At 29.1% G+C, this 9600-nt stretch overlaps 1 pseudogene; it reads right to left on the bottom strand.

Annotated features, from left to right (window-relative positions):
- The window catches only part of LOC108684994, a 14457-nt pseudogene that overhangs the window by 673 nt on the left and 4184 nt on the right, over nucleotides 1-9600 (bottom strand).

A 9600-nucleotide genomic window follows, 5' to 3' on the forward strand; every position in this document is an offset into this window, starting at 1 on the left:
TTTAAAAGAAATTTTTTATTATCTATCTATGATTAAATTCACAATTAATTAAAATTTGTATGTGAATATTATATTCTAAAAAAAGAAAGATAGTACATGCAGGAGCAGTTCGATAAAAATTTTTAAATAGAAGTAAAAAATATTACAATCTATTTGCATACGCAACTCTTACACTTTACATTTTCAATAAAAGCTGTTTACTTTTATAAACAAAAGATATTCTCTTTATAAAATAAAATTTTCATGTTTCATAAATAATAAAAAAAAATTAAAATAAGTGATGAATGCAATTTGCAAATATATAGAGTTCATTTTTGCCTTACATTTTCCGCATACGTTTTTATTACACTCTGAGCATACTTCTATTTTATGATTTCTCTTAATATAACTCAATATAACTTGATACATAAGGGCGCTTTCCGTCGGACTCTTTATTAATTGATAGATTTGTTACTTGTCTTGTTTGCATATATAAACTTGCAAGTTCTTCAGATAACTGTAATAAATAATTTCTTCTAGAAATTTTTTTTCCTATTCTCTATATATTAGCTAGACATTTATCACTGCCAATTCTAACATGTTGTAAAATATATGAATAGGTCAGCGACGAGAAGATGCTTTCACACTGTACTTTCTTGCCATTTAATCTTAATATTACGTCAACTTCATATTTAGTAGAATTGTAGAATTATATTGTGTTGGAAATTTTCTTCTGTTAACTATTTAAATATCATTGTGCAGAGAGCTGAGAATAAGAATATTTTTTTAGCTTTTGCTTGATAAACTATTAAAGTTATAGTATCATGTTTGAAAATTCTAGTTATGCAAAGGTTTACCCATGGTTTTGATAGTAGTTTTAGAATCTCCCTTCTTCCTCTATTTACTGTTCTGACAAAATTCGTATTTTGTTTCTTTAAAATCTTAACAATTTGAGAGATGTAAAAAAATTATCAATTGTTATATTCCTTCCTTTTTTTATATACGGCTCTGAAAGTTTGAGCACAACATGCTCCGACACGCATTCATTTGCAGGTCGCATAATGTTTTTCCAAGATATGGTATTACATTCAATAGATATTTTAAGTCAACCTCTACAATGAGCCAGTTTTTTTGATTGAACTTGTCTGATTTATTACTCATGTACTATGTAAATGGGCATCTTGCCTTAGAAAGAAATAATTGTTTATCAATGGTAAAATAGGGTCCTGATTTATAACAAGCTTGACAGTTTTCTACAAATTTATTCCAGACAATAGAAAATAAAACAAATTTATCGTCGTTTTTTTAGTCATTCTTGGCATGAGGATTTCTCATCAAAGCGAATAAATTTCATAATTTTGCGAAAATGATTTTTCGGTATTATTTGCTTTATAAAATTTACACCATATTTGTTATCTCACAATGCGTCTGATTCGATGTTTCTGGTTCCACATACTCCACGCGCATACAGTACAGCAATAAATGCACCAATTTCTTCTAAAGAAGAATTGACCAATCATTATTTTCTAATTGATGATATGCCTCATTCTCAATATATAGTTTTATGTTTCAAAATTATTTCATCAATAAAGAGGCTCCACGAACTTTCAACTCTTTCTGTAACCTTCTTTTTAGCAAATGCAGTAGGTCCATTTCCTGTAAAAACATTATGTCCTGCTTGACGACCAACCAAGTTCGATCACCAACTTTTATCTGTCCATTGAGTTTTATTGGGAGCAATGAGTATGTTTTCGGATATTTCTTTAGTCTCTATCATCTCGAATTCTGTTTCAGCCTCGACATGAAATCTTGAACCAGAACTTTGTTTTTTATAGATCAACTGTATATACAAATAAAATATGAACGAATGAAACAAATATAAGGAATTTATTTTATATGATGTACCAATATATTATATTATAAAAATTGAATGTAAATTAAATTAATCTAAATTATCTTTCTTTCTGAAAAATTCTGTGTCTTGACATTCTCATATTTTTCAGTACTATTTGTAATAGCAATGTAACCTCTTTATTGTCATTCTCTATACAAGAACTGTCACTTCTATAGAAAGATTCATTTTCACGTATGTCGGTCAAGATTTTCAATATTTCTTCCGATTTCTTTGTTTGATTTGTAATACGCTATCTCAATGATGCATGAAATTTTATTGCATTCAGTTCAACAATCGTATCATTCACCGTTTACTCTTTTTGCTACGATAAACAATATTATGAAGAGAAATAAAACACAAAATATGTCGGAAGCATAGACGTATACAATACAGATTATTAATTCACATTGAGAAATATTAGTACACGATTAGTTGAGAATACAGCTTAAGCGCTATTTTGATGACTTTTGGTGGTTTACAGTAAAAATAAGAATAAACTAAACATAAATAGAATTAATTAATTTCTTTTTGTAAATCATATTTCTAAAATGATAAAAAGTCAGGTAAAACTGTTAACTAATACGGAAATTTATAGAAGTTATAGCAATTTTTAATATCAGCGGAGCCAAATTAGTGTCGTCAGTGATTCTAGTTAAGAGTTCAGAGTCATAAAAATTCAAAGACACTGTGTAATCACGCTTATCGTTTTAAAAGTAATTAACATATTCGTCAATTTAACTCGAAACGTGCAGTGGCTTTGACAAATTTGTTATGATTATGTATCTAAGTGTGCAAATGTAACGAAATCAAATAGAATTTTACGATTAAGCTAATAAGAGGTATTATTCTAAAACCTATCTACATTATCGATAAATCATAACCATTAATACTGTATACATTAATATTGTGTCTGTAAGATGAAGTTTATGCCGAGAATGACAAAAAATTTTTCTTAAGATTTTAATTTCTATATTTAATTTCTATTTTTTGTCGTTTTTCGACATTAACTCCATACGTATTAATGCGTATATTTTAATCCTGGAAAAGAATTTTTGAATCTAAAAGAGAAAAAGGTAATTATTCTACAAAAGTAACGAGTCTGTAATACAGACAGTTTTAGTATCCCTTTAAAGGCAAAAATCTTTAAGCATTTTCTTTCCACGATATAAATATTTCAGATTTCGTCATCAAGATATTCCTACATTATGTTTTTGAACCTCATTTGCAATTGTAATTCAATTTGAATATCGATCAAATGAAAAAGGGAAATTCTTGTGAAAATTCTTACATTACTCGCTATCGACACCCTTGCCCTTCGAGGTTCCTCGATATAAGAATGACCCGCTTCATCTTCGCCCCATCCTACAATATATCCTGTTTTGCCGATAATATTTTGAAAATTAGTCGAATTGCTGGATCACAAACAAACTGACCTGATGAAAGGATTGTATTCTACGATCGTAGAACCAAAATCGCCAGATCGAAGTCACCGGTGGTACTTGTGTGTACGTAGTCAGGATGAACCTCATAGCTTGCAACTTCTCGATTCACTGTTCCTACTTCCCTCCACTCATGCAATTTAAATCGCCCCAATGCCACTATCAATACATTAGAAGGTATAGTTTCGGTACTATTGAAGATCAAACAGTGCCCCGCTATAAGAAAAGATATATGCATGAAATACATTTTCTAATAATCCTTATTGTCCGGATGTCCGGAGAGTAGTAAAAGTGTTCTAAACATTTCTTGTATTATATATGTTATACTCCGAATTGAATTAAATACTGTGAATTAATGACGAAAAATAATTATATAATATGTATATCAAGTATTTATAATAATAACGCGCAGACAGAATTTTTTTTCTATAAATATCTCAAGACTTTCTGAGTATATTAAAGATGATTCTGTGTGAGGACATCTTGTCATTTAGATATTCATCCCGTCTAGATTCTTCATTGTGCATTTTCTGATTATATTCGAATAAATAGTGAAAATCTGGGAAAATTTATGGACAATTTTTGATATTCTATTTCATCATACGAATTTAAATAGATACAAATAAATATTTTGTTATAAAGATTTGAAAAAAAATACACAACACGCATGCGCGCGTAGATATCGGGTATAAAATTTATATTGTTTAATGAAGTTCAATTTTTTACGAAGAATAGTAGAGAATTAAAAATTTTTTTCTTCGATTATCATACCTGTTAAAACACTGTTTGACAGAATGGTACCAGCACACTGAAACTTGTATTTGTTATTCCGGCCACTGCTGTGGCGATGTTTTCTGCCCATTGAAAATCAAAACATTTATAGTGCTCTCGATTCGGCTATTGATGCCATATTCATCATTGTTATTAATATTGGTATTGTTATTATTATCATTATTATTATCATTAATATTTTTATTGTCATTGCTATCGTTACTGGATTGATGGGTTTTCATGGGTTCTTTCCGATTCTTGCTATTCTCCCAAAAATTCGGAGTACTGGAATAAATTAGATGTAAGTAGTTTAGACGGTAATAATTCGGGTTGTTTTATTTAATTATTCGGAAGCTAATGTTTCGATACAATAAATTAGATTCTAAATTTTGCCAAAAAAATGGCACATTATTTGGCGGATACACAACATGCCCCAATAGTCGCTCTGATAATTCCATTTCCTGGAACGAAATGTAATATATGTTTTCCAAGTTACTTTGTTCTTTTAAAATAAACAAAAAAATTTTATTTCCTTTTAGAGAAAAAATAATTTCCAAAGACAGGAAATAATGGTAAAATCGTTTTTACATAAAGATAAAAAATGGAATGTAAGATAAAAAAAAAATGTATAATGATAAAAAGAAAACTTTGATTGCTTATAATGAGTTTTACTTTCCTATTTGCTAAAAATTATGCATAGTTAAATATAAAATTAATAAAATTAATTTCAAGCATGATTCGAAAAAAAAATGGAAAAAATTCTATCTATTCTATTTCTTTAGATAGGATGTCTCAAACTTTTTAACATACTGTATGTTGGCAGATAGACCGAACTAAATTGAGTAAAAAAATTGAGTTCTTCATCATTTTACAATTTTCGCAATAGATAATGAGATATTAACTTCTAAAGATGTTTTTCTAAAGATTGCCTCTTTTTAAAGAAGAAGAATAAGTGGTTAAAACTGAATGTGTAATACAACTTTTTAGACATTCTGCTTGGATAACTAAAAAGATTGAAAATTGCAAAATGGTAGAGAACTTTTTGACTCAGTTTAGTCTGTTCGCTGCCTGTCCATAAATGATTGTCAAAAGGGGACATCCTGTATAAAATATTCTTTATTTATATTCTTTTTACAAACAAATGTAATACTCACCAGGACAATATTTTAGATTATTAAACCATATCGCAGATATACTGTTGGAATTGGTTTATCGAGATTTAGTGAGGGAAAATAGACATGATATAACAAGGGTCTGCCCCGTCGAATAGCTAGAATGGATTCTTTTACCGGTCGTGCCAATTCCAATCGAATAAATGCATCTTTCTGAAACACAACAATAATTAAACTACTTCCATTTATTACACAATTAATATGACAAATTAGATTAAAATCTAAAATAGCTTTTAAATAATATCTTGATCATCTCGAAATATAAAAAAACTTATCTGTTCAGTTTTATTTCTTTTTTTGCATTTACTATGGAAAAATTATTTTACATGACTCAAAAAATAAAACAATCTATTCTTTAACAAAAAATGATATTATTTCTATTTCGATTAGTTTATTAGACACTATCTTCTTTAAAGCTAAAAAAGTTTTATTTCTTCGAAGCACTAATTGCAGAAATTAAATGACTCCAACTAATCCAAATTTAATTTTTACTGAAAAATTCTTACTGAAGATGGCATCGCAATACTATTTAAGGCCATCCTTAAATAGAATTCATCATTTTCTGGAGGAGATAGGATTTCAATCTGTCCCAGTATACCAGTTGTCTCAGGTCTGATTATATATGTAAAATATTCCGAGTACGGAGTGGCACAATGTATCATGGTACCAAATAGATGCGATATCAATATGATCAAGATAGAAATTTTTACTATTTTGTGAGCCTGTGTTACAAAACTAACGACAAACATTTATATGTGTATTTAATGTTTATAAATTGTTAATATTCGCTACAATTAATTATCGAATTAATTAATTAATATTAATATAATATTAATATCAAATCATTAACATTAACTTTATTTCTTAATAACTTTATTTCAGTCCAGGAAGAATCTTATTATTGTTTCGAAAGAATCAATAACTTTGTTTAAAAAAAACATAGAAATACAAATCTAGCATGTTAATGGGAATGTACAATTGATATAATTAATATCTACCTTGTCATGTCTAATTTTGATAAAATTAAAGGAAACAGGATTTCGAAATATAAATACACAAATGAATCATACAATAAAATTTACGCGTTTTGAGAAAATTACTTTAATTGCTTAGATACGTTTTTAGTAGATTATTACAAAAAAAATTGTTCCATAAGATACATCCGCCCGCGGATGAAGATATTTTACGCATTCTACGAGCACATTTATTTCACACCTTGATTATTCAGTCATCAGGAACCGGTTATAACGAATGTAATCATCGCTTTATTTAACTGATTATGAATCTGTTAAGAATTAACACGACTCTCACATAAAACTTCACTTTATTACATTCTTTTACTATGTATATCAGTAATGCTGACGTTTTGCTGACTTATATCGAAGTTCATCTAATATTTTCTTGATTACTAGAATAAGTTTCAAGCATTTCAAATTAAATTTCTTCAATATCTTCTCATTTACGTATTTTTTAAATGTATTTATTTATTGTTTATTCCTGTTTATTTCTGAGATATTCTTTGAGGCACTGTTGGCGAAACCAACAGTGTTTGAAGTGCTTCTGAATGATTCGAAATTCAATGCCACGGCAACTAGTTTAAAATATTTAGTATGTTATATTAATCCTGGAAATTACGCTCTTGCAATCTCACTGAATTCACTTTATTCAATTGATTAGTTTTTTATCGAAACATGTTTAAAATTTCTGTACTGAAGATGTGTTTGATTGACGTAATAGTGGGGTACTGCGAATCAAGGTTATAGCATTTAATTCGTCGAAGATAGCATGCAAACATAAGGCCAATGCAATAAAGAAATCAAGAAGTAAACGTGTTTAGACCTGTCAGCTTGGAAAATTTTGCGCGAGAAGTAAAAAAGGGGGGATTCACTGATGCATGCTGCTATAAATTAATTAGTTTTGCTGTCGTCATCCTCGCTACTATTAAAGCGAACATTTATTATTACAGTCTATCGATAACTTGTACATCCATTCGTTTATGCAAATGCATGAAAAAAGTGTCATGTAATCATGTTTTTAATTTTTATTCTTTTTTTCTTAATTGATTTTTCCTTTTCATTTATATTTATCGGTGTCTGTAATGTCATCTGTGATTAATCAAAGAATTAAAATATTCATATTGTTGTGAATATTATTGGTTTTAAAATTACGCAGAATTATGTAATTTTAAAAGCATTTACGAAAATTTGTGAACGTATCTTTTATTACGTGATCTATGACTGCGCTTATAGTTTTCAAAGCAATTGGAGCATTTATTCATTCAAGAGATATGTACTTATGCAGCGATTCTCACAAATTCATTCATTATAGATACATACAGTGAATATTGTTATTATGACTGATGATAATATTGTCTTAGTGACGATTAAATACAATAATTACATTAGAGGAAACCGAAGCCGATTGTCAGTTTTCGATTAATGATTTTTAGAAAAAAAAGAGAATACAATATTTTTATTTATAAAAATATTACTCTTGAATTCATCATCGTACAAATATGTAATTTAATTTTAAATTAATCTGCGAAGCTTTTACTCAATAACTTTATTTATTTAAAAAAGTCATAAATAATATATACAATGCTTTCAGTGTGATTATTTTATACAACAAATTAATATTACATCAGCAATCTACCATCAAAAAAAGAAATCTTTCTGCTGCTGATTGAGTTATATACATTTTGACAATATAATCAAATCAATACGACAATTAGCTCCGATCTCCTTTATTATGCTATCATATAAGAAAGAATATTGTGTTAATTCGATTATATTAATGATGCAAAAATCTGAGCATTTTTTGACAATATAAATATCAGACGTCATTAACGTATTATTATATCATATCTTAGACTTTTTCTGCAATTGAAATTCATATGTCAATAGAACAGCGAAAAATGTGCAGATTAAAAAACTGATTCACGTAAAAATCTTAATTTATAATTGACTGACTGCTTAATATACATCCTGCTTAATATACCGATACATCTATTTATTTTATAAGTTTATTTTTATTTTGTGGAATGTAGTTTGTGGTTAGTAGTGCGAAGTGCAAACAGTGAAACGCCATTTTACTATATGGCTGAAACCTACGATGTATTATATCATATATAGTTTCATCTAGTGGAATTAGACAAGATGTTTTATTGCGCAAAATATGGCAGCACGATCAATCAAAGATCGTCCCTAAATGTTAGCGCGACTTTCATTTTTCGAAGTTGTGAAATATGTCAATTATATGTTTTAATACAATACATTAAATACATAAAAACTCGAAAAAATAAAATCAAATCATCAAATGTTACATTCACGTCAGCTACATTTAGGGGGCGAAATGCCATTATTTTGCTACTGCCCATCTTCGGGAATACAACACCTTGTCTAATTCTACCATGATTTCATGTATGAAACCATATATTACCATATAATACGTTGAATTTGATACATACCCAATCTTGGATTATACTTGTGCGCGTTGAATGCGAACTTTTTCAATGCCACGCATTCGGCTTGTGCGCATTGTATTAGATGTTAAGATTGTCGTATTGGGCAAATGAAAATTGAATCAATGTAGTGTTGAATTTATATTCGGACCAACCAAATGAACTAAACGAATTCAAGAAATGCTGCACTGACATTTTTGATAGTGCAATTTGGCGTATCACCAAAGTGGTTCTGCACTCGCACTATGTGAGCAACATTAGAGCAGAGTCAGTGGCTGTGTTCAGCAGAGAAAGCAGCTTTGCAACTGTTGTTCTTAAATATGATTTAAAATTCTTAAATATGATTGATTTATACATTTAGATCCAGCGAAGAACTAAGAGCCAGATCAATCATATTAAAGAATTTTACAACAGTTGCAAAGCTGTTTTCTTTGCTGAACTGAGCCAGTGCATGTATGCCGAATTCGTCAATAATTTAGTCCTTTGAGTACAAAGATCTGAATCAGTGGAACGGAAGGTATAATTCGAGAATCATTGGGTGCATTCAGTACTATGATCGCTCACTGAGCATACAATGAATGCATCCATTCATACACCGCCCCTGGCTAGTGTTTGTCAGGCACTATTAGGGTGCGTCATCAAAATTCGGACAAATTTCAATTTAAATTTTTCACTATATTGTGCCTTTGCCAGAGATTGTTGTTGGTGTCTGAGAAAGCTATTATAGCGTGCGTGCTTCAGAAATAGAGAATAGAGGCCGTCATTCAAGTTAATATATCGAATAATTGTGCTCTACAGGGATTCTCCAAGTGCCATGTAAGAGGATTTTTTGTAATATTTAATTTTTCATTAAAAATATTTTGTTTAAAGAAATTGTTCGATTTA

The sequence above is a fragment of the Atta colombica genome, unplaced genomic scaffold (genome assembly GCF_001594045.1).
Source record: "Atta colombica isolate Treedump-2 unplaced genomic scaffold, Acol1.0 scaffold142, whole genome shotgun sequence".
NCBI lineage: Eukaryota > Metazoa > Arthropoda > Insecta > Hymenoptera > Formicidae > Atta > Atta colombica.